General features: G+C 49.5%; 1 protein-coding gene across 5 annotated transcripts in view; it reads left to right on the top strand.

Moving 5' to 3' along the window:
- St3gal1 (ST3 beta-galactoside alpha-2,3-sialyltransferase 1) overlaps nt 1–25,992 on the top strand; it is a 76,722-nt gene that overhangs the window by 11,292 nt on the left and 39,438 nt on the right. For all 5 annotated transcript variants that reach the window (XM_042265370.2, XM_076556006.1, XM_076556004.1 and 2 more), the window contains exon 2: nt 10,539–10,675. The gene's annotated coding sequence lies outside the window, so the exon portion shown is untranslated. The remainder of the gene's footprint in view (nt 1–10,538; nt 10,676–25,992) is intronic.

Genomic DNA, 25,992 nt, shown 5'->3' with positions numbered 1-25,992 from the left:
TTCCTGGCACTTTCCGAGCCCAGTAAATTTCAGAGCTCAGATCCAGACTACATGCAGTGTGCTTAGGAGCATGATCCTGTACCCTGCAGCTGTGCATTGTAGAGATTTGGGGGGTTGGGGGATATGGGGAAGCAGAACTACAGCTAACAGGACATCAGCTCCCAGCCCAAGCCCCCTAGATTTACCCCATCGGAGCCATGCTCCTTAGTGGCCATGGACTCAATGCTTTGACTACCTACCTAGTCAGATGGAGGTCCTGAGTCTCCCTAACCCGGGTCTAAGACCAGCAACCTCATCCTCTGGTAGACTGGTGCTTGCTGTCAGTATGCCCTAAGAGGCACATTCCAATCAGGCTTCATGGGTTGACTTGATTGGTTCTGGACTCACTTGTCTTTGCCATCTTGACTTCCATCTTGTGCCTCTAATGCCTTTTTTTTTTTAAATTTTTATGTTTATTTATGTATTTATTTGTTTGTTTGTTTGGTGTTTGCATGCACTGAATCCAGATAGCCTGTGGTGCCTGGGGACCTAGCGATGCCCAAGGCCATGGTGAGTCTCCCAGAAATGGAGACAGGACCTAGCAGCAAGGCTAAGCATCTAGTTTGCAAGCCAGCCGGAGAATGTCCCCCAGCTTCCTAGCCGAGCACCTTGGGAGGTCGACCTGTTTCAAGTGAACTGAAGAGTGAAAGCCTGTGACTTTGAAAACCCTCCTTTTAATAACATCTTCACAAAAGACAGGAAGATGTGCTGTGCCTTTTTGTGGAAGATCTGCTAATCCCACCACCTGGTGGAAGGTCAGAGGGATAAAGCCTGTTGCTTGGGAAATATATTAGCTGCCATAGCCAAGAGCCGCTCTGTGGGGTGCAGAGCTAGAAGTTTCAAAGGCTAATCTTCAATGTAAAAAAATGTGGTCTTTGGGCCAAAAAGGAAATTAAAATGAAGTGAGAAGATAAGACGGGCTGTTAGTTGTCCTTTCCACCCACTTAATAGGAACTTGGGATAAAAAAAAAAAAACCTTCCTGGAGCTGGCACAATGGATCAGTGGGTAAAAGTGTTTGCTTCAGGCAAGCCCGAAGACCTGTTCCATCTCCAGAACCTTCGTGGAAGGAGAGAAATGACTCCCAGAGAAAAGTTGTCCTCTGACTTCCACATGTATGCCGTGTCATGTGAACGCTTGTGTCCACCCCCCCAGCCCCCACAACATGCACACACACTAAATTAAAACAAAACAAAACAAAACAAAACAAAACAAAACTACCTTCTGTAGTGGAAGCATTGGCTCTGACATAAAACCTTGTGCTGTTTCTCTGTCTGTACCTGTGACCGAGAACCGACTGAAGGAAGCAGCTGTGTGCCCAGAAGTACGTACAGGATTTTACAGGTGAAACTGATCCCTATGCCATGCCAAACCCACAAGGCAGAGGAAGCAAGTCCTGGAGGCTGTGGAGAGAGTTTGGAAAATGGACAAGCAGAATATGGCTAGAAACCATCCTTGGCATGCAGTCAGAGAGGTTTCGTCTTTTGCCCTGAGCTGTGGAATCCTGACTGTTACCTGGATTGAGTGAGGGTGCTGTGAGTTGATGTGACGATGGCAAGTTCCAGAAGTTGCACGCTGTCTTAGAGTTATGAAATCCTAACAGGTGCCCTTGTTCAACCTTCTCCTCCCAATAGTTCAATTATTCATCTGCTGAGTCACTCACTGATTCATCGGCTCATTTGTTAAAAGTATTCGCTCTGCCGCTTCATAGCTGTGTGACCTGGAGCGAGGCGTGCTATTCTGTGTTTCCGTTTCCGCATCTGTAAAACAGAGGTCCTCATAGTACCCGTCTTCCAGAAGGTGCTAAGCGAATGCCAAGGGAGTTGCTACTCTGGAAGTGCTTGGAAAGGGTTGCTGGAGCCGAGCTCTGAGTGACACCCTCATTCAGCATCGTAGTGCCTGTTAGAGCTGTCTGGCTTAGCCACTTTGGGGCCATTTCCTTGGCTAAACTCCCTGTGGATATCCTGGCCGGGCTTGCACACTCCACATGTAGGGACCTCTCTGTCCACAGAGGCTCCATGGGGTAGAAAACCAGGCCTCACACATCTTTTGAAAGAGGGGGACTTTCCAGAGGAGGCAGCAGGCAGGGGCTCTCCTGGGTTTAAGACTTCAGAGTGTGTTGGTTGATGTCAGAGGCAGGTGAGAGGGCCAAACAGCCTCAGGGCTGCACACTTCATTCAGCCCAGGCCACCCTCAGGGGTGTTTGCTCCGCCCCTTTAGTGGTAGTGTCCGTCCGTATGGTATCCCTGTCTTGCCTGCCTCACACATCAGAGTGGGCCTAGGAGCAGGCCTCATGTGGCTCTGCCAGGCTGCCACCCCACTGACCCTTCTCAGAGGACACTTCCACACCCTGAGTGAGTCTGTGTTGGCCTTTGTGTGTTCCAGCCTGCTTCTGTCTTGCCCCTTATCTCTGTAAGCACCTACCAGGGAATGAATGCACTGGTTGGCTGTTCTGGTTCGTTCCTTTCTCCTTCTGGGTAGGGTTGGGGACACACTTGTTATTGATGTTTTCACAGTGAGAGGCTGAGGCATGGAAATTAGTCAAAACCCTAGTGTAGCAGGAATCTTAAAAGGTCTTATTAATAAAATCAAGCCCGAGGCGAGTTATTGGGGTCCATGCTGGTAGATCAGAGAGACAGAACAAGCCACAGCTATCTCACCTTGCCAATTCCTCAGCTGGTCCTGTTTCCTCAGACTGGAAGCTTCTGTGTCCTCATCCCAATGAATCTCAGCTGAACCGTGTTGCTCCAAAGCCTGAAAGCTTAACCAGCCACATGCTTAACCAGCCAAAAGCCTCTAGTTTCTGGTCCTCACGCCTTATATATCTTTCTACTTTCTACCACCACTCCCTGGGATTAAAGGCTGGCTTTCTGGGATTAAAGCCACCATGCTTGGCTATTTCCAATGTGGCCTTGAACTCACAGAGATCCAGAGGGATTTCTATCTCTGGAATGCTAGGATTAAAGGCATGTGCTATCACTGACTAACTAGTGGCTTGTCTGTTCTCTGACCCCAGGTAAGTTTATTAAGGTACACAATATTTTGGTGAACACAATACCACCACACCCTAGTCTCCATCCAGGGCAGGACAGGCAGTTGGGGCTATTAAGTACCTTCTCTACCAACTTGTCTTCTAATACACTGAGTCTGAAGGGGGGTAGGCAGTAATTCCATCTCTTGCTGTATTGAGTCCCCCCTTGCTCATTTCTCTATACATCTCTACCTCTCTGCACCTCGTTTTTTCAATCAGAAAAGGATCAGAGACAAACAGTCCTCCTCCCCCATCTACTGAGCTGTACTGTTGAGAACCAAAAGTAGGATGGTGGTGGTGGCACTCCAGGAGACCTGCAGCAGAGGCTAAATCCAAGGTTTCCATGATCATAGGCAAAGCTTTCTTCCCTCCCTCACTCACTCCCACCCTCCCTCCCCCCTCCTCCCCTCCCTTTATTTCCCCGTTCCTTATTCCATCTTCTCCCATTCACAAGATTGGCTTCACAAAGCTCCTCCTTTAAAGAGAGGTTGGCTAGAAAACATTGCCATGTCTCCTCTCGCAGCTCCCCAGCATCCTCAGGAGATGATGAGGACATACCCTGAGCTGCACCTGATGCCCAGAGAAGAACAACTCAGGCTGCTGCCACTTCTTCTGGAAACCAGCTCAGGTCAGGAGTGTCCTATTCAGAGTCTGGAACTAACTCCATCCCCATCCAAATCCCCGGAGGAGGAGGTTGAGGCACCGAGGTTCTAGACCCTCCGCCTGCCTGCCGGCCAATGACAACAGAGAAAGGCATGCATCCTTCCTTCTTTATGACCACTGTTCTCACCTGTTCTACCTTGCAGACAAGAAAAGTCAGGCTTAGGAGGTAGGAGCAGTCAGAGGATGCTCAAAACAAGATTTAGAGACTTGGGTGCTGAAGCTGGGATCCTGCCCTGCTGCTGGAGGAATAAATGGGCTGTTTCAGTGTTCTCTTAGATGGGCTGCCTGGCCAAGCGGTCTCTACAAAGCCAATGTCAGCAGAATGATTAGGTAGGGTGGGCACCGTACTCAAGGTGGAGGTCATGAGCTGGGGGATGAAGCAGGTTTCACTTCACAGCCGTGTTTCTACACATCTGTCTTTGCAATTGGAGTCAGGGTAAGGCTCAGGTCTCAATGTGAATGTTGGAGTATCCTATCCAGCAGAGCCCTGGCTTTGAATTTCACCTCCACCCATTTCTGTGTGGTCTTGAATAAATTATGGAGCTACTTCACGCCCTCAGTTTTCCACATCTCTGAAATAGGGGTGGACTAGAAAGGTTCAGAGTTATATAACCAAGGTGGAGAGAAATTATGCACATGACGTGTTTAGCATGGCGCCAGCCTCCCTTGCCAGGCTCAACCATAGCCACTGTTGTTAGTGATAATATTTCTCCCTCAGAGTAGCCAGACCTCAGCATTTGACTTTCAGATTCAAAAATACACATCACTGTGAGGAGTCCAGTGTGTGGAGCCTTTTTTAGGTATGGAGGCTTCAAGTTAGAAAACAGCACTGCCAAGCTAAGGAGTCTGTGGCTTCTTACCTCAAGTCGGTCCAGATTCATGTGAGAGTGCCACTCTCATACCCAGAGGAGAGCTGTCCTCATGTTCTCCGGGCAGCTTGTCTACACCCTCTGCATCAGCCTGTGGCACCTACACTGACTTCTAGGTCTCCCCTCGCCCCCAGCTCTCGCTAACTTCTCTGTCTGCACTTACTCCTCAGAAAGTCACCCCTTTGGCACTCAGATGCAGCCAGACCCTCATCATCATGTTGATCCCATTGTCCAGGAACATCATGTCTGGGACAGGACTCTAGTTAGGAAATGACTTGTCCGTTCATAGTCTCCCGCAGGGTAGAGAGTGATACGGCTCCTTGTGTCTGAGTCTGTGTCCCCTCCCTCCACAGTGCACTTCTGGAAGGCAGTGCCCAAAAGTCTACTGGTGGTCTCACTAGGGCAAAGTAGTGCGTGACACAGCCCCGTTGAGCCTTATAAATGGTCACATGAAGCCGGGTGGTGGTGGCGCACGCCTTTAATTCCAGCACTCGGGAGGCAGAGCCAGGCGGATCTCTGTGAGTTCAAGGCCAGCCTGGGCTACCAAGTGAGTTCCAGGAAAGGCGCAAAGCTACACAGAGAAACCCTATCTCGAAAAACCAAAAAAAAAAAAAAAAAAAAAGGTCACATGATGAACTAAATTATGCTGGTTCTGGCCTGTACAAGTGAGTTTTGCTATGCATTGGTTTCTATTTTGGATTCCTGACTGTGCTAGTCATATGAGCAAGTTGCTTAATCCCAAGCGTCCATATATATTCTTGCTCAAAATGATAAAAAACTGACAGTACACACACACACACACACACACACACACACACACACACACACACACACACACAAAATGAAGGACAGTTTAACCAAGTGCCAGTCAGCACTTAAAGACATCACCTCCTATTCCCACTACTGCTTTGTTTAGTTTTATCAAAGTGATTTCATGTTCTTTTTACATAATTTTAATTCTTTGGATTTTCTGTTTAGGTTGTGCATTCATGTGCATGCGCCTCTTTGTGGAGGCCAGAGCTAACACTGATTGTCTCCTTGGATATATCGACACCTTATTCTTTGAGACAGAGTCTCCCACTGAACCTGCAACTCACTATTTCAGTTAGGCTGGCTGGCCACCAAGTCCTGCAGACCTGTCTGTCTTTGCTTAGCACTGGGGTTACAGGCGTACACTACAGTGCCTGGCTCTTATGTGGATTCTGAGGATCCAAAGTCAGTCTTCATGCTTGTGCCGAAAGCCCTTTACTCCCTGATCCCTCTCCCAGGCCCCCAAGCTCTTGTTCACTCATCTACTTTCCCACACAGCCCTCCCTGCAAGACCGTTGAAGCAGGTGTACTTCGCATCTTACCCACCAGTAAATCTGAGAAAAGCTGCTTCTCTAAAAATCACACACTTGACTGGATTGCCCTTCCCTGGGGCACACCCCGAAGCATCCATGCTGTGTCAGAACATGACATGCCCCTGGCCCCCTGAGTAAAGAGTCCTGTAATTCATAAATGCAGTGATCGTATCGGGCCAGACAACATTAAAAGTTATCCAGACAATCATTTTCTGCTTGGAGGGAAAGAGTTATGATTTATTAAATGAACTGTCTCTGTCTCTCCAGGAATGATGTTGAGTTTTATTTCCAGTTTCCTGCCCTACTCTGAGAAGGCACAAAATTGGAGAACAGTCTCTTGTGAGATTTACTGTATAATACTGTGCGGTAGAAAGGCATGTCTGGTGTCGTGCGGGGGCTGTGAATAGTGGATGCACTAATAGGGTCAAAGAAAGAATGACTTACGGGTCCAGGGCAGGGAATAAAAACACAGAAGAACATAACCATGATTTGTTTAGCTGGAATTTGCTCTAATCTATGCTCCGGTTAGTCAGTAAATGCTTTTCCTGTCTCTAACTGTCCTGGTTGGAATCCAGCAGCTTGGGTTGGTACTCATGCTGCCTGGGAGATGGACAGGATGAAGAGGTGAGTTGCCTTGATCAAGTTGACATGACCTGGACTGTACACTCTTCACTCCACGGACTCAGTGAACCAGCCGGGTAATAGAGGGGCCAGTCTTCAGCCTTGAGGAAGCCACTCTCTTGGAACTTGGATTTCCTGTCTGTAGTCTTGGGAAGCTGTTCCTGACCCCATAGAGAATAAGTATTATGTCTGAGTTTTCCTGGGTGTGAGGCTCATATGTGGAGTGTCTGGACATCCACCAGTGATGTTTCAATGGTGAGGATTTAGTTGTCGACTCCGTTGGAAGTCCTCCTGGAAGCTTCAGCCTGGACAAATAGAGGCATGCCATCAGGGCTTGGTGGGGACAGAGGTGCAAGGTGGCCTTTCAGCAAAGTTTTTGGGGGGACTTGTGCTAAGAAATACGGGCATGTGGAGTCACAGTAATGAACTGGCTATTCTTGGCATCAGCAGCAGACTTTCTCTGTGTTTGAGACCTCAGTACTAGGACAGCGAAATTGAGCAGCTGAGACTGTGGGACGTGACCGGAGCAGATGCCTAGAGGTGCTTTTTGTTCCTCAGCCCTTTGAGGAAATGTCTGAGAAGAGCCACCTGAGTGGGGAGGTTAGTTTGGCCCATAGTTGCTGAGGTTTCCATCCATTGTGGCTGATTCCATGGCAGTGGGCCTGCAGTGAGGCAGAACCCGTGGGATCATGGGACAAAAGGAGGCCACTCAGCTCAGGGCTGCCAGGAAGCTGAGGGAGATAGGTGCAGGGGAAGAGAAAGGTACTGCCTTTGAAGGCACACGGCCAGTGACCTCCTTCCTCTGACCAGGCCCCATGTCCTACTTTCCATCATCTCCCAATAAGGGCATTACATTAGAAATCCATCAGTGGATGTATCCTTGGATAAAGGCAGGCCCCTTGAGATCCATTCACTTCCCCGAGTCTCATCAGCTGATACCGGAGCCTTTGACCTACAAGACTTCAGGAGATATTTTGGATTCAAACCAGCCATGTCCAGACCAAGGAAGGAACTGGATCTGGGTGGGTTGTATTGCTTTCATGAGATCCCTGGTCTTAGCTTGGTGCTCACAGGTGCCAGTCTGTAGATAGAGGCTCAGTGGGAAGCAGGGTTCCATCTTAAAGTGATTCTCAACTTTCTCCCTTATGTCTTAAGAAATAGAACAATTAAATATTATCTCCAGGGAGATATATATATATATATGTGTGTGTGTGTGTGTGTGTGTGTGTGTGTGTGTGTGTATACATACATACATACATATACACACATGCAGGCCTTTCTGTCATGATGTTTTTCAACTGTTCAGTAAGGTATAACCTATATTAAGGTCCAAACTCAAGTACAGGCATCTATTACAGTGTAAAGTAGCCCTACTCCAGTTGATACTTGGAGCTTCATCTCTTGTTCATTCATTCATTTAACAATCACCAAGTGCCTCCTCAGTATTGTATATAAAATATATAAAATTGTATATGCATCTAATAGGTAACAAGAGTGGGTGGGGACACCCTGCTGGCCAAGTATGGCCTCTCCTCCACCAAGGGGCTCCTTCTAGGGAGAACAGTGACAGCAGACTGAGGAGAGGCCTGGTGTTGAGTAAACCTGTGCTGTATTAAAAAGTAAATAGACAATAAGTGGGTGAAGCAAAGGGAACAGTGGGCAGCCCAGGGTAAGGAAAAAAGACCTCTAGGCCAGCTTGTGTCCATGAGACCCAGGGTTTGATCCCCAGCACTGAAAAAAAAAAAAAAAAAGAAAGGAAAGAAAAAGTAATAGTAATTAACTTCCCTATATACCACACTAGGAACTCTGAGGAGAGTCAGACACCCCCTCCCTTCAGGGGTTAGTGATGCAGGGAAGCATTTTGTAGAAGTACAGATGCCAGGGGCTACAGTGGCAATGTCTCTGTCTGGGAGTCAGCAGAGGGATCCTGGGAAGTGCCCTATGTAAACTGGAATGTGAGGGGTGGGTAGAAAGGGCAAGAATAAAGTAGATTGTGCCAGCCAGTGAGGTGTGGAAATCAGGTTAAGGTCAACAAGACCTATTTTAGATACTGCTGAGAGAGTTGAGGCTTCCTCCAACAGATGCTAAGAGGCAAGACTCCCTCCAGTTGTTGCTGGAGAGCAAGGTCCTTCTAGCTTATAATGGTAGCCAAGGCTCCTTCCAGCTGTTGATGAGAAGTAAGACTCACTCAGTGGAGGTCGTGGTGGCCAGATGGTCAAGGGGCTGGGGCTGGGGCTGGGGCTGGCGGCCCCTCCCCTGCAGCTCACTCAAGATAGGACCGGAAGGAGAAGGTTTTTTGTTTTTTTTTTTCCACTATTGAGACTCTGAGCCCTTCTGCTTATGTCCCTTCCGCTGTCTTCCCCGTAAACATCCTGCCCCAGCGGCAGCTCCCGACAGACTGTTTATAGTCAACACCGTATGTGGTTTCCAGAACTAGACCTAAGCCTTTAGACACAGCTGGCTTCTGTTGATCAGTTATCTGCCAATTCTTCACCTGAAACAACTCTTGAATCTCCTCCCCACTCCTCTGGTCCCAGATCTTTCTCCTCACTATCGTCCGTAGGCTAGCTTCCTTCCTAATTTGCCATGAACTGCTATGGAGAGGTACAGGGTGGGTACGTGATTAGCAGGGCTTCCCGGAAAGATACATCGTCCAAACCCCAGGGCCCGATCCAGCCCATTACTCTCATTTTCCTGATTCTGGGTGGATGCATACTTCTGATCTACTTAGTTTGGCCGGGACTCATTATATCTGACATCCTTATGAGCAAATCTAATGTTTACCTGAGGAAGCCAGGGAGACCAAAGCCTATCCATGATGGTTTATATATCCTCCCTAGGCCTGTCCAAGGCCAGTTAATGTGGTGGCAGAATGAGCCCCTCCAGTGAGGAAGTGGATTTGTTGCATGAATACTGTTTTGGGTGTATGTATTCTGAGAGTGGAACCTGGGGCCTCCTGAATACTGAGTAGTATGTGCTCTACTGCTAACACCCCAGTTCCTGTCGCATTCAGTATTTGAGCCCTTGTGCTCCATCTGCATCCATTTACTACCGTAAAGTCAATCACAGGATCAAAACGTGGAGAAATGGCCTCCACTTGTGAGAGAAGGCAGAACCGCTGTGAATACCAATGGTCTGGGAAAATTGGGACCCTCTCTGCAATGGTGGCCATGGTGGGACAGTGTAGACGGGTTCCTGTTCTCTACTGCCCTTGTTGTACTAGGCTAATTTGCATGCTCTCCAAATTCATAATATGGGAATCTTTGGGACGATGACCTTGGTGATGTCAGGAATGTGTTTCAGAGCTGGAGACCAGCAAAAGCCCAGTGAGTCTCCACTGTTACCCACTAATTATTCAATAATCCTCTTAAACTTTCCCGATTGCATTGTTTTTCCTGGTCCTTGTGGATCCTTCTCTTAAGACTTATAAAAGTGACATCTCATCAGGTGATGGTGGCTCATGTCTTTAATCCCAGTACATGGGAGGCAGAGACAGGTGGATCTCTGTGAGTTCGAGGCCAGCTTGGGCTACAAAGTGAGTTCCAGGGAAGGTGCAAAGCTACACAGAGAAACCCTGTCTCAAAAAAACAAAACAAACAAACAAACAAAAAAGTGACATCTCATGTGTGGTCCTGCTAACATCCTATGCCCCTTTCCTTTCACATCCTTCTTGCAGACCAACTCGGTCGCTTCCTCCTCTGTTCTCCCAAGTGCCCCTTACAACCTGTGTCCCATTGCCTGGCAAGCGGTGTCTCCCACCCCTTGCAAGCAGGAGATCTGAGTTGGTTGTTTTGTTCTCCTTACTCTGATCATGGGACAATAGTGCTGCTGGAATCCCCTGTGTAGTGGGAATGTGTGGGTGGGCTTGTCAGTGAGTGGAGTCCTTGTCATTGACTGGAGTCATATCAGAAAGGCCTCAGATGGGATCTAATGCCAACACTAACTTGTACTTCCTCTCTGCGTTCCATTTTCAGACTTGACTTTGATGAACTGAAAATGCCATCAAGAAGGAACTGGCACCTGCCAGGGCTGTGCTGAGAACGGTTCAGAGCTGTGCAGCCGGGCAGTTGTATCGGTGAGCCAGAGGCAGACAGTGGCCCAGCCTCCTGAGGTGAGTGACTGATGTCCCCCACATGAGGGAGATGTGCTGTCTTTTCCAAACTCACCCACGAGGCTGTGCTGTGGGTTGCACTGGGCGATGAGAAAAATAGGCTGTCTTTTCCACACTTGGAATTATGTTGAGGGATTGGATTGGGGACGAGACATGCCCTGTGTTTTCCAGGCTCTCCTGTGGGTTATGTAGCAGAGCAAGGGGAGGTGCCCTGTTTTCTTAGACTCTTTGTAGTGTGGCCTGCCTGCCATGTGGAGCATTGCCCACAGAGGGGACGCATCCTCCCTGTGAAGTACAGAGCACGCTGGCTTCTCATGGAGAGAGAGCTTTGCAGTTCCCGTGGAAACTCACAAGAGACACCTGAACTGTGAACATGCTTCCATGACAAGTGGCCGTCACTACAAATAAGGCCTGACCTGTCACTGCTGCATTCTACATCCAGTGTTATGCGATGGCTCTGAGGACAAACCTGATGAGACCCACTTGCTTTCTGTCCCGGGCATCTAGATCTGAAGATGGCCTGTCTGTTCTGTGGAATCAGTGTTCTGTCAGTGCCTTGAAGCCTCTCGGGAGAAGGGTGTGGCAGCCACAGTGAGGTCCTGCGTGTATGCCTTCCTACCCTACCTTCTAAGCTGAGCACTAGCAAAGATGTGTATATCTGTGTAAGACAAGCACACACGTTTATATACGCATAAATACACATCCACATCTGTACACATCTTCCAGATTATTACTGGTAACTTTTCTCCTTACTGACAAAAGCAGCTTAAGAAAGGGCTTATTCTAGCTCACGGTTTGAGGTATAGTCAGTCTATTGTGGCAGAGAAGTTATGGTATCAGGAGCGTGAGGCAGCTGGTCACGTGGCATCCACAGTCAGGAAGCAGCGGGAGATGAATGCCAGTCCTCAGCTTGCTCTCTCCTTCTGATTTAGTTCAAGACTCCAGCCCATGCATGGGTACCACCACGATTAGGGTAGGCATACCCATTCCCGCTTCAACTAATTCAACCTAGAAGCTCCCCCCACCCCAATAAAGACATGCCCAGGGGTTTGCTTCTATGGCAGTTCTAAACCTCATCAAGTTGACATATCTGCATAGTCACCGCGTCAGGAGTTCTTGCTGATGAAGCTGGAACATCCATGAAATTCCAGTCTATATTGATATTAAATGGCTCAGTACTACTCCCAACTACCACACTTACTGAACTGTCAGTCATGCCACATTGCACAGCCACGGAGAGCGGCCACTCACAGTGAGCACCCGTCTTGGCCACTGTGCTCGGATGGAAAGGCCCCAGGAAGGCTTCATAGATGAGAAAGAAAACCCAGAGCAAGGGGTGAGTGTCACAGACACGTCCCTTCTTGCTGTCACCAGATACCCGACGGAAGCGACCGAAAGGAAGGTGGGTTTATTTTGGCTTACGGTTTAAGGGGACACCTTGGTGGTGAAGACAAGTGACAGGAATGGCTTCAGCTCTGGCAGCAGAAGCTTGCTCACATCTGGGCAGACCTAGAAGCTGGAGAGAGAGTCGGGGCAGGAACTGGAGCTGAGCTGTAACCTATAACCCCCCCACATACACACACACACATGTACTCTCCACCCCCACCTACACCCACCCACCCCAACCCCACCACCACACACACATACCTCCCCCCCACACACACTTACACATACACACACCACCCCCCCATACACAGTGCCACGACTTCCTCCTATGAAGCTGTATCTTTCAGAAGGTTCCATAGCCACATTTTTTTGTTTGTTTGTTTGTTTGTTTTTTGTTTTTGTTTTTCAAGACAGGGTTTCTCTGTGTAGCTTTGGAGCCTGTCCTGGAACTCACTCTGTAGCCCAGGCTGTCCTCGGACTCACAAAGATCCACCTGCCTCTGCCTCCCGAGTGCTGGGATTAAAGGCATGCGCCACCACTGCCCGGCCTCCACAGCCACATCTTAAAGGTTCCATAATTCCCCAAACAGAGCCACCAGCTGTGGACCAATGATTCAAATATGTATGACTATAGAGGCCATTTCACCTCCAAACTTTAACAATGGTGTCTTAGTTAGGGTTTCTATTGTTGTGAAGAGACACCACGATCGTGGCCACTATTATAAAGGAAAACATTTAACTGGGGGGCTTGCTTACAGTTCAGAGGTTCAGCACATTATCATCATGGCGGGGAGCATGGCGGCATGCAGGCAGACATGGTGCTGGCTTCATCTTGATCAGAAGGTAACAGGAAATGGTCTTAGACACTGGGCATATCTTGAGCATAGGAAACCTCAAAGCCTGCCTCCACAATGACTCACTTCCTCCAATAGGACCATACCTACTCCATACCTCCATATTAGGAGGTAAAGCCATACCTCCTAATAGTGCCACTCCCTGTGAGTTGATGGGGACCAATTCCATTCACACTACCACAAGTGGGAAAGTGTTTTTTCCCCCGTGCTTACAGGTCTCAGGCCCTGGCAGTGGCCATCTGGACCCTGTTGATGGATACCTCTCCCATATATGACCCATGTATATGGTCCAGAGCACCCAGACACGGTCTTGTAAAGGAAAGTACACAGATCACACTTCGCAGTGTGTGAACACAGTGTGAACGCAGCATGTGGCTTCTTGTCCTGAGCTCAGAGAGGGAGAAAGACTTGAGGATTCTCTTCCCTTGTCCTGCACTGACCTGGTGGAGCTGCATGAGCAAGGAAGCCTTAACTTAAGCACAGCTGTATTCCCAACATCACTGGACAGACACTAGTTTCCCTCATGTAGCCACAAGTGTTTCTGAGTTCTTGGATGTGCCGGGTGCTGTTCTCGACCAAGACATGGAGAGTTGGCATCCTAGCCAGGAGTGGCAAAGGGGAGCAAGGAGGTGGGCATGGAAGTGGCAGGATCATGGGCAGAAGCTCACGGTTATGGGGCCCTGCAAGTGTGTGGGCACCAGAGGTCCGTGCAGGTGCCTGTGGTGAGCCTGACCCCACTGCTGATGGGTGAGAAACACTGGAGAGAAGACCAGGACCGTCTATCTCATGACAGGAGTGTTTCTTCCTTCGTAGGGCCCTGTAGAGAGCCAGGCCTCTCCCCGCCCCCACACATTCAGGCAGGGTCACGTGCACGAGAGCTCTCAGGGCTGAGTTATTTCCTCTAAAAACAACAGGCTGTGTTATCAGTCAGACCAGAGACAGCCTGCAGACCGGGCTCCCAGGAGCTGAGATAAGAGGGCATGGTGGCGGTCCCCAGATCCTGACCTGGGTGGAGTGGACCTTGGGGAATTTCCTTTATTGATAGCCTTTGAGAAGAAAGTGGCAGTGTCAAGAGCAGGTGCCCCTTCCCTGGGGGCATCTTTGCATGTCCCAAAAGGCTGTCGGATGGCGAAGGAGCTTGTACAAGGGATTTAATGCATGAAGCCAGTGGATGAGTGAGTAAAAAAGAAGATAGCCTTTGTTTCTGTCTGTGCTCACTCTCCTGGAGGTGAAAGGAGTCAGCAGGCATCATACCCCTGGCATGCTGATAACCCAGGCAGGAGAACTAGATAGATCCACCAGTTAGTAGCAGGCACAGGGCGTAGTTCTGGCTTTGTGGAGCCTGAGCCATGTACAGTTTGAAGTTCTCTGTAAAGAAATAATATATTAAGTCATAGATTTAAAATAAAATATAAGCCTTGATAAGTGGGGTGCTCTGGGGATGGGGTACCACTCTCCTGGTGTGGGCCAGTCTCCGTCTCCAGTGGATTTGCAGCTGAGGGACTATCAGGCCTTCTCTCCTGGGTTTCTGGAGTCTGTAGGTGGGGAACAGGTCATCAGCTAATGCCTGGACATATGCTCAGAAGGAAGGGCATTGGAAGGACAGGAACATCCACACTAGTGTTTGGTAACATGGGTGTTCCTGTCTTTATTTTCTGGCTGATGAGATGGGGTAAAGTCTTTTGTTCCTTTTGTGTTGATGGGGTGTTCAATAATACAGTCTGTCTTCAGGCCAACTGTGGTGGTTTGAGAATGACCTGGCCCCCAGAGGTCCATGTATTTGAATGCTTAGTCACCAGGGCGTGTAACTGTTTGAGAAAGATTAGAAGAATTAGGAGGGCCGTACTGCAGTGGCATGCACCTTTAATCCCAGCACTTGGGAGGCAGAGCCAGGTGGATCTCTGTGAGTTCGAGGCCAGCCTGGTCTACAGAGGGAAATTCAGGTCAGGTACCAAAACTACACAGAGAAACCTTGTCTCAAAAAACAAAACAGAAACAAAAAGGAAAAAGGAGAAGGAGAAGGAGGAGGAGGAGGAGGAGGAGGAGGAGGAGGAGGAGGAGGAGGAGGATTAGAAGGTGTGGCCTGGTTGGAGGAAGTATGCTGCTGGGGATGAACTTTGAGGTGTCAAAAACCCACACCAGGCCCAGATCTCTCTCTCTCTCTCTCTCTCTCTCTCTCTCTCTCTCTCTCTCTCTCTCTCTCTCTCTCTCTCTCTCTCTCTCTGCCTATTGCCTTCAGATCAGCACATAAAACTCTCAGCTATTGCTCCAGCACCATGCCTATCTGCTTCTTGTCTTGATGATCATGAGTTAACCCTTAAAAACTCTAACTCTAATTAGATGTGTTCTTTCAAAGGAGTTGCTTTGATTGTGGTGTCTGTTCATAGCAACAGAAAAGTAACTAAGACACTGACCTGGTGATCCCACTTCTGGGCTGTATCCTAAAGACCAGCTGAACTACAGAAGTCCTGAGCTGAGTGTGGGTAGAGCATGTGGGAGTACCTCCAAAGGCTTGGTTGGAGGTCATTTCTCAAAACACATGGTCCATCAATGTGGGAACAAGCTACGGATAAGCCAGGCGCACCCCCACTTATCAAGAGCTTGTATTTTGTTTTAAATATGTGACTTTGTATAGGGTTTCCTTAGAGATAACTCCAGACTGCATAAGCCTTTTATGGAACAGAGGCACGGGGTGGTTGAGTAACGTACCCCCAGGCACATACATGGCTGAGCTGGGCTTTGAAGTTGCTGTGTGTTTCCAGAGCCTTGCCCACCAGCTCTGCTGCCTCTCCGGGATCCTTGTTTCTAATTCTTTTATAGCTTCTAATACTCAGGAAAATAGCCTGAATGGCCAAGCTCAGGAACAGCGTTAAAGAAAATACAACTTAGAATGGAATCATTCACCATGAGTCCATGTAGAGTTTTTCCTAGGACGCTGGGATGTTCCGGGTGTTAGATGCTAAGGGGGCAGCCCCATGTATGTACAGAAAACAATGAAGAGTGAGGGCTGGCGATGGTGAGTTCTGGCTCTGGCTTGGATACCCTCAGTTGGGCTTGTGACAGCAGGCTCGTTTGCCCACACATCCGAGCACCTGTTCCATTGTCCTGCTCCTGAAGACACAACAGCTTTTCAAGGTCGGGGCCAGGGGTGTTCCTGCACTTGTGGCCTCTCTGCTGTCACCTGCCCCTTCCCTCTTGCAACACCAGCCTCCCTTAGATCCACCACTTTCCCTCATGGAGGAGCGAATATTTCCAGCCAACCACTGTGGCCAAGCCCAGTGTCGCAGGAAGAGAGGGCCACCAGGGGCATGGGAATTTCACAGGTGCTTTTAGAAGCCAACCACACACATGGAGTCCTTCACTCTTCATGAATGACCAGCTTTGGGTCTGCTCACACCTAGATGGTAGGTATTCAGGCATATTCAAATAATCTTAGCCCCAGGCATGTGTCCATCTATGTAACCTTTAGAGCAGTGATTAGTGTGGTCTGGGTGCAAATCACATCTCTGCTACTCACCGAATCATCCTGACCTCAGTGTCCTTCCCTGTGAAATGGGCAGAATCACTGATGACAGCCTGAATTAGTTAATATACAGAAGAGTGCTGAGTCCTTCTAGATACAGCACACTCAGATGGCCAGGAGGAGACAGAAGATTCATCAGGTGGTATTGATGGAAGTACAGCTCTTGCTCCAGAGGGAAGCAGAGTTTATTCTGAGCCAAATATAAGTGACCATGGATCAGGGACACAGATTCAGGTTGCCTCAAATGATGTGGTTCCCCATCAAGTGATGACATGGACTCTGTAGCCACAGAAAAAAAGAAAGTCATAAAAAAAAAGTTTGTTTACTCAAGATTTCAGTGGGAACATCAGGTGGGCAGGTGAGAGCAACGGTGTGGAATCTCTCTGCTATAGACCTCAGAGGCTGTCCGGTGACGTGCTTAGCCTTTGAGATGGTGGAAGCTCGTGGTGTATTGATACATACTGAAGGTTTCACTTGACATTAAAAGAATGTTAGTTTAGATAACAGGGGTAGTTGAAAAAAATGGATATAAAGAAGACTTAAACATAGCCCATAATATTTGCTGTATGAAACAGGGTCTCATGTAGCCAAGCTGGCCTGGAACTTGCTAGGTAGCTGAGGGTGACCTTGAACTTCTGCTCTTCCTGCCTCCGCTTCCCCAGTGCCGAGATGACAGGTATGCACCCCCATGCCCTGCTTCTGCAATGCCAGGGACTGAACCCAAGCCACGCTAAGTGAACACTGAGTTACCACCCGAGTTACACCCCCAGCCCAGGCCGTGATATTTTTCTCTCTGACGGCAACAGTTCAGCCACCCACAATTACTGAGCACTAATTGTTTTGCAAAACCTTCAACATAGGTGTGGCCTCTTTTTTTTTTTTTTTCTGTGAACTTGAGTCCACAACAAAGGGGTGGCCATGGGTAGAGGTATAGCTGTGAAGTCCTAGGTCTTGTGACCAGCCCCCATGGGAACATGCTGTGTCTCAGGAACTTCAAGCCCCTGGGGCTTACATATCCTCTTCCTCGCTGGGGGACATCTTCCCCTGCCTCCTAATGATCATCCATCATCTCTTCTTCAAAACTCAGGGTATGCCGATGCCCAGTCTTCTGGGAATCGTCCCCTCCCATTTCCTTCCCACCCCATCTTCAACCAGGCCTCCTCCTCTGCCATCCCCCATCTCCTTGTGGCATCTGTTGTCACCCTAGCCAGTCCTGAACAGCCCTGTGCAGGCTCCTGGAGGAGCAGGACTGGTGTCTCCTCGTCCTTGTGAGCGCTAACCTGTACAAGTGTGGCTTTCCTTTCCCGCACTGAGGCGGGTGATGGACCAGGCACATCTAGACATCCCCAATGCACTAGAAAATGCCATCCAAAGCCAGGCTGTTTCATACTGCTCTCAGTACCACAGGCTGGCCCACCTGCTAGATCCATAAACACAGCATCCGGAGTGTACTGAGCTGAGTGGGTGAGGATCACGCAGGTCTCTGGGCGATCTGTCTTTCCTCTTCAACCTCCTCAGGTCCCAGCTACCCTGTGACACCACCTCAGCCCTATTTTGGAGGATGGAAAAAGAAGATCCTGTATCTTGTGGGCTTGGGGTCTTGACTTTGGGAACCTTTGCTCTTTCTGGATACTGGCCCAAATAGTCGCCACTCACATGTCTGCATGCCTCCCACTTTCTTAAGCAAACACAACCCAGCATCCTTCAGCCCTTCCTGAAATCAATGACTGGGTGAGGAGGAGGAAAAGGAGAAGGGTGGGTACCAGAGACAGCCTGCCTGAGATCCATTTGGCAAGCCTTTGTGCTCCATCCCACAGCACGTCCAAGAGGCTGTTCGGGGAAGACACGTCACTGTGTTGCTCAATGGTTTTTGTGTAAACACTTTTTCCAAGCACTAAAGTTACCCTCTGTGTCGAGCGAGAGTAAAGGCCATCAGAAAAAAAAAAAAAAAACAGGAAAGGGACCTTTAAGACTGGAGACACAGACTTGCTTTTCTCGTTGTCAGTTAGAACAGAATCTGCTCCCTGCACGTAGCAGCCTCTGCAGATGGGCAGTGTGCTCAAAAGAGGCCTGTAGGAGTCAGGGACCATCTCTCCCTGCCTTGAATCCTGTGCTTGGGTCAAGGAGAGTCACTCTGAGAGTATTCCAGGAATCACCTTGAGTAATCATTGTACTTCATGGTTGTTGTGTTATATTCCAGCAAGCAGCTGTAGAAACTGGGAGTTTCCATCCTTATCTGTTGTTATGTATTTATATGCCATGCACATCAATGTATATCATGGTCATGGTCACTGTCACCAGCCCTGGGATGTTGTGAGCATTTTCCTTTATTTGAACTGTGTCCCTGGGATGAGTTCCTGGGAGGGGTGAGCCACTTGAACTGCTTTGAGAATTTCTGCCTCCTCTTTGCAGTTGTGACCTTGCTGTGGAACAAAGCTAGGAAGATTGGGAACAAGAGCTGGAAGATGATCCCAAGAGGCTGGGAGAGAGACAGGGCAAAAGCCAAGGAGATTCCACAGCTGGGTGGCATTGTGTGACAGGCAAATGGATCTTTTTTTCTGTGGGGCTCAGTGTCCAGGTCATAGAGGAACAGGAGCAAGAAGAGGTCAGGCAAAGAAGAGGCAGGAAATGGGGTGAAGGGAGCTTGTTTCTGATAGGAAGAGAGCCCATTCTCCAATCTTGCACTCTTCAGAGGCTACTGTGTGGAGGGGGCAGGATGCCTGCTAGCAGTTAATGAGCTACGCTGGACTGTGACCCACTTTGGGTCAGCTTGGGTTGTTGACACTCTACAGGGCAAAAGTAGCACAAGCATGGCTCATGGTTCTCTAGGTGTGTGCCTGGGCCTGCAGGCCATGTGTACCTGGTGACAGCACTTCAGGGCTCCGTGAGATTGTGAGTGCCTTTGGACCATGATGGAGGGAATGCCCACATTCTGTGGAAATTCGGGGGCTTCCAAGAGTCCCGCCATCCGGTGGAATCCAGATAGCCCTGTCTCCGCTAAATGCCCTGAAGTCCAGAAAGACTTTGTAGTGTATGCCACACTTCAGCTGTCGTTGGCATGGATGTGAGAAAGAGTAATGGAGGGCGGGACATCAGGGGTCCTTCACGCACCGCACACCTAGCGAGGCCTGGAAGTTATCCCTTGTTCTAGCTGCAGGAGACTTCCTGCCCTTTGTAGGCACACCATACATACTGCCACAGAGACAGGCTTGCCTGTGGCAGGAAGGGCAGCTGGGAACACCAGCCAAGAGGTCCTCTTGAGAAATGGCGTGCCCGGCATGTGGCATGGCTGCGTAAGGAAGCTCTCCACTCCGCTTGTCATAGGCTGCCCCTCCACACTGCATCTGGATGGTCCCAACTGTATCGCTGGCGTAATGCCGATCTGTTAATACGCACTGCACTGGATGAAAGTATTGAAGAATTCTTGAAATGTTCATTTCATTGTCCCCAGAGAGTAATAATTGGTTATAAGGTGGGCAGCCGCAGCATTTTAAGGAAAAAATGCTTAGAAATCAATTTAGTGGGGAGAGCAGTGTTGGGCAGGATCTCGCCAGTGTTTGGCTAAGGTGACACTTTGGAGTGCCAGTCTCCGCCTTTGCTTTCGTCTGTCACGAGATCAGATGTCATCTGCCCCTGAGGGTACGAGTGAGAGACCAGGAAGCCTGGTGTTAGTGTGGAATGGTTCTGACTATGAACTCCACAGAGGGGCTGTGATCCTTGAAGACCTCTACTTGGAGCGTCATCCGAGCTCCCCTCCACCCCACCTCCTCTCCTTTGCAGTCCTGAGGATGGATATAAGAACAACAGGAACATGGCCGGTCTTGGGTTCGGTGGGGAGGGGCCATATCCCTCATCCAGCTGCAGTGAGTCCAGTGAACGCACGCACCCAGCTGTTGACGTTTCCTGTGTCTCACTCCCTTTCTCTATAAACTGAGATAACAACACCTACTTAGAGGGTAATTATGAGAGTTAGCAAGTTAATAGTATAAAACTCCAGGAGGCAAGGAGATCGGAAATGCTGCAGAACTTGTATGTATGTGTGCATGTATTTCTACATACACATACACATTGTATGCATGTGTATATATATGTGTGTGTGTGTGTGCTTACTGTACTCATGTACTACATGATATGCATATACATAAGTAGTATATAGTATGTACTACTTTATACCATTCTGTTATGCATATCATATGCACTTACAAATATATTAAATGCACTATGCATATACTAAAGCCAATTTAAACAAATCCTACTGGTCACTCTAGCAAAAGTCACCCACTCCACGTCTTTTCTGAAATTAAGAGTATATAATATAACAGCCACCAGTGTGTTCAGACATGCTGTACAGAATGTCACTACCGAGGTGGTAACTGATAAGAGCCTGCTCCCCTTTGCTTTCTAAACGTCTCTTTAGGCTGGTGACAGCTCCTGACTGACTGGCTGTCTCTGTCTCCTGCTTCTTGCTGCTGTTTCTTCAGTGTCTGGATACTGTAGACATCAGCTCAGGAAAACCCAGCTCTAGCCCAGGACCTACAGAGCCAGGCCTGGGAACACTTCCCCAGGGCTCTCTGCCTGCATGCCCACAGTGTGAGCTGTGCAAAGGTGCGCATGCCTCCACCCGTGAGACTCTTTCGGACCGGAAGCAAGGCTGCCCTTCCTCTTCTGACACAGCTGCACCTTGGGAGAAGGGAGGGACGTCCCCAGAGGCCATTGGTGAGGTCCTGAAGTGCCTGAAGACATTCTGTGAAGGCCTGTGCTGGAGAGCCTGGCCTCCTGCTGTGTTTTCTCATGAGGTCAGCTAACAGTGTCCATTGGAGAGCCGGGAGGGAAGACAGGGCTCTGACAACCGAGGTGCTTCCTCACTTTTGCAAACCAAATCCCTCGGGAAGCCCCGGTGATCCTTGGGAGACTCATGTGTTACTGAGAGAGTCCAGAGAGTTCCTGGCATGCAAGAATGTGTGAGGAACAGACGATGAAAGGATTTGGGGCTGTTGACTAGCAGGCTAGGAATGGATTAAGAGTAAGGCCATCATGGGAGCAGAACTGTGCGGCAGAGGGGGCCATTGTGAGCACTGGGGACCCAGGAAGGTCCCTGGAGAACAGAGCTAGTCGACAGCAGGGCAAGATCAGTAGATGAGGCAAAGAACAGGACAGTGGATGGGGTCGAAAAGGCCATGGTGGCCACTGGTGATATTCTGCCTATACAAAGACGACACTTCTCTGAATGTCAGCAGCTTTCTGGGGTCTTCTGAGTTAACACTGTATCAGAAACTGCCCTCAACACCTCACCAACCTGGGCCTAGAGTGCCCTGTGTGGACCTGGAGCCTCAAGATAGGGCTTCTTCCATGTCAGCCTGCCTCCCACAATGTCTAGGTCTTTCTGTGGGGGAGACAGCCGGCAAGTCCTGATTTTTATAAACTCTAATTTCCTTTAGGAGCAGCTCCACACTGTCAGCCCCTAGGGCCCTTCCTAAGTACAGTCCCCTCAAAGACTCTCATCCCGTCCCCAGATGTACCCATCTCTCTCCCTCATGAGAACCCGTCACAAGCCAGCTGCCATATGCCTGTCAGATTTCCCCGGTAGGTGCTAGATTCCCCAAGTTCTGCCTCAGAAACTGCAGCCCATGCCCACTCCACCAATATCCTCTGCCTTACTGTGGCCAGAGAGACATAGAACGCCATTCCTGGGTGGCCGGTTTCTAGCAGCTTGAGGCCTATGAGAACAAGGTTGGGCCCCAAGCCTTGCCTGCCGCATGCCTCTTATGGCCACATATTGTCTCCAGCGGGTCCCCAGAGGCATCACTAGCTCACTCTGCAGTGCTCTCTCTTTGCACAGGCTAGCGTCACTGCCCAGAAGCCCTACCCTGTTCCTTCACCCCTAATGAGATCACTGCAGGCTCAGCTGCCTCACTCCCTGACTCCAAGGAAGTCCTCACGCCTCCCTGGACTGGGCTGTACTTGGGACCCTGGCTAGGGAGGCCAGATGTGGTGGTACACTCCAGCTTTTATGCATGCTTCAGAGTAGAGTTATAGCGAAAGACAGTGCAGTCCATAGATAAGGTTTTGCTGGCCAGACCTTCTCTCCTGGTTAGGTTGATTAGAAGCGGCCATAACAGTACGCAGACAACTGGGTGTGGCCGTGCCCTAGTAACAGACACCTGCATTACAAACACAGGTAGCGGCCATATTTAACCTTTGTGAACCCAGTGCACCTCTTCTTACTCTTGCTTTATGCCCCCATCGCTAGACAGAGACACCTCCAGGCCCTAGACCATGCTGCTGCCACCGTGGCACCCTCAGTGCCTTGCACAGGGACTATATAGTCTGCTCCCCACAGTTGACTGCATGAATGGGTCAGTGAACCAGTGCTTGTCCTGTGGGTACCGTGCCTAGGGAATACCAGCCTAGCATAAAGGCTGAGTAGGGATGGCTGCAGCCTTCCAGGTTTGGGGTTAAACTAAAGCTCCTCTTCAGATGCAATATTAAATCCTGGAGAGGTTTAAGGAGTTGTGGCCGGGGGTTGGCCTAGTGCCCTAAGCTGGCTGGTTAAGGGGATTCAACCTCGGCTGCCAAGCCTCCTGTGTCTGGGGATGCCATACTCCTTCCTGGCAATGGCCCTGGCTTTCTAAGTTCCCAGCCTTGCTCGGGGCCATTAGGATTGACTTCTCTGCAAAGTTGTGATGGGACTGGGACTCAGAGGTACTGATGCTCCCCCAGGGGAAGCTGTTCCTGCCTTAAGACAGCCTGGCTCTGCATTGGCATGGGGTGGGGGGGGGACAGGGCCTGGTTCCCAGTCTTCACTCTGCAGTGCCTGTATGGGCCATGAGCTATACTAAGGGTTCTGTATACAGCCTCTTATTTAGTTGCCATAGCAGCTTATGAGGTAAGTGGTATTGTTTTTAACCCTCTTTTTCCAAAGAGTAAACTGAGTCACAGGAAAGTTCCTTGTTTGAGGTCACATAGAAGCTGAGAGCAAGCTGGGATTTGCACCTGGCAATCTGATGTCAAGATCTTTGCTCATAGTAGCATGTTGCTACACCCCGGAAAGTACTCAGAGCCGCCAGGAAGCAGGGTGATCTTTCTCACTCTCCTACCTCCATGCCCTTCTCTGGATGAGAACACTGCTGTATGGAGACGGAAGTGATTTAGATCACACAGCATGCAGAGTGAGAAACTCCACATATCTGCTTCAAGGCTTTGTCCCCCAAAGAGAAGCTCGTTTTTTTGATTGCGGACAAACAGGCAAAAAAAGCTCACCTCTCTTTCTTTCTGCTGACAGTGAAACAATCCTCTCAACCCGCCCTTTGCTAAAACGCAGGTGACAGACAGTACATACTCATCTGAGTGAGCCTGGGTGGGCCCCTGAGTCTCGAATCATCAACCCCAGGATCAAGATGGTGCTCGTGTGGGACTTGACAAGTCTCCCCACCTAGCTGACCCTCAGTTTTCTTGTCTGGCCAGTGGGAAGTCAGAGCCTGATTGCCTGGGTTGTTTCTGAGAACTGAGCTCACAGTGTGTCTGTAGCGCTAACATAGCTGAGCCCTGGCCCTCCACACACATGGCTTCCTGTGCCTCTCCTCCTTCCTTCCCTGTGTGGTTCCCTCAGTCCTCCGGGAACCAAGAGGACCCACCCACCTTCCATGCCAAGCTGGGATGCTCATGTCAGAGCCTTCTGAACTCGTAGCCCTGTGAATTCTTAGTCCAGGAAACCATGATGGGCTATTTTTGTCCAGAGCCCTGGATGTGAACTCATGCTTGCCTGTAATCATAAGCCTTCATGGGATTCTCTACAGCCTGAAGCCCAGAATTCTCTCTGTTCCACTCTGACTTTTAGTTGCATCTCGAAGAATTCACAGCCACTAGGCCCCAGGTCCTTGGAGATGGTTTATAAAAAGGCAAAAGTCTGGGTAGAAAGGAAGCCATGGGCAGCTTGAAGCAAACCATGCAATCGGACAAAGTTAAGGAGGCCTTAACTTTGTGGAGGCCTCCCGTGGGAATTTGGTGGCTCCGGATGGCTAGGGAGCCTTAACAGTCTTCATCAGTTCTTTCCACCTTCTCACCTCCTACTCTAGAACAGCCTGAAGGTCTTGGGTGGTAATGAACAGTATCTGAGGGAGAGGATCTGGGTTGTCTAGACCTGGGCTGTCTACCGACAGGGCTGGGCAGGGTTGTTGTGTTTGCAGATACGTGTGACAGAGAAATCAACGCCTCGAGCTGGTCCCAGCCTTCCAATTCAGTGCTGCTTCTCCATAGCCAGGCACACTGTAAGAACCTCAGACGCGATGGGTGTGTTTTCCAGTCTGCCTTTCAAGGCTGTGTCAACTTCAAGCAAGCCCCGCCCTTCATCTTCCCATCAAGCCCCTTAACCCTGGTGGACTTCCAGAGCCATCGCTGCTTACTTAGCTCTGTGCTTGCTGGGAGCCATTTGCCTTACAAGTTGTGTTCATAATCCCACACATCGGATCCCAGGCTTCAAGGAGAAGAAAACCTAACCTCTCTGGGGCGCTGATAATCACCTGCTGTTAACTAGCTTCCGGTTGTTCCCGTTGGCCATCTTTGTTTACCTTCGCTGTGGTGAAGACCTAAGGGAGATGATTTTAAAGTGGGAAGGGTTTCTCTGGGCTTACAGTTTCGTGGAGTTCAGCCCATCATGGTGAGAAGACTTGGTAGAGCAGAGCAGTTCATAGGTTGCCAGGAAGTGGAGCGAGGGCCATACCCTCTCCAGTAGTATGGGGAAAACCTGCACTCCCAATGAGTAACTATCAAGATGCCCGGGCTGGGATTTTGAACCCAAGTTTCAAGCACTCCTTCCTTCCATGTGTAAAGTACCACGGGAGTTTGGTCAGAAGGTAGATGGGCCGTTCTTTGCTCTGTCCCACACCTGCTGCGCTGCCCCTGGTAAGGTGGCTGCCTCGGAGCCTGAGATGTTCAACTTTGGCATTCAGTCACAGCACACCCCTACAAGGACAGACAGCAGACCAACTGCAGACTCCACCTTGCCAGGGACCCTGCTTTGCAGTAAAGAGACCTCTGTGCTCTGGAACACACCCTGTCTCTGGTGGGTTTGAGCTGGGATTTGAGGGCAACAGTTGGGCTGGGCTCCTTGAGGAGTCTTAGGATGAAGAGCAGCATCCCATAGCCTCTGTCACCAGGCATCTTGAGTTTTGATTTTTAAGTGTTGCTGGGTCAGCATTATGCTCAACTTCCTGGGGTATCCTTCACTGCTCCATCGACTTCAAGCTGAGCCTCTGAAGGGGATCCTAGGCTACCTCTACCCTGATACTCAGTTTCTGGAGGTCTCACCCAGGTCAAGGTCCTTAGAGTGGGGACTCCCTGTCCAGCATTGGGCACCACCAGTTTTCAGTGTTTTAAATTGGTTAAGACAGTCACATTTTCCAGTCAGAAAATTGCTCTGTGGGCCCTGAAAGAAATCTTGAAAAGGTAAGAGAACTATGAAAGCCCAAACACAAAAAACAAAACCAGTAGATACCCAGATTCTCATAGGCTGCCTTTCCCAGGAAGTACCTGCCTGTCCCAGTGTTTTAAACTCTT

This window comes from Peromyscus maniculatus, chromosome 20 (genome assembly GCF_049852395.1).
Source record: "Peromyscus maniculatus bairdii isolate BWxNUB_F1_BW_parent chromosome 20, HU_Pman_BW_mat_3.1, whole genome shotgun sequence".
Classification (NCBI taxonomy): Eukaryota; Metazoa; Chordata; class Mammalia; order Rodentia; family Cricetidae; genus Peromyscus; species Peromyscus maniculatus.
The sequence above is the reverse complement of the archived record's forward strand: the minus strand, read 5'-3'. Positions and strand labels throughout refer to the sequence as shown.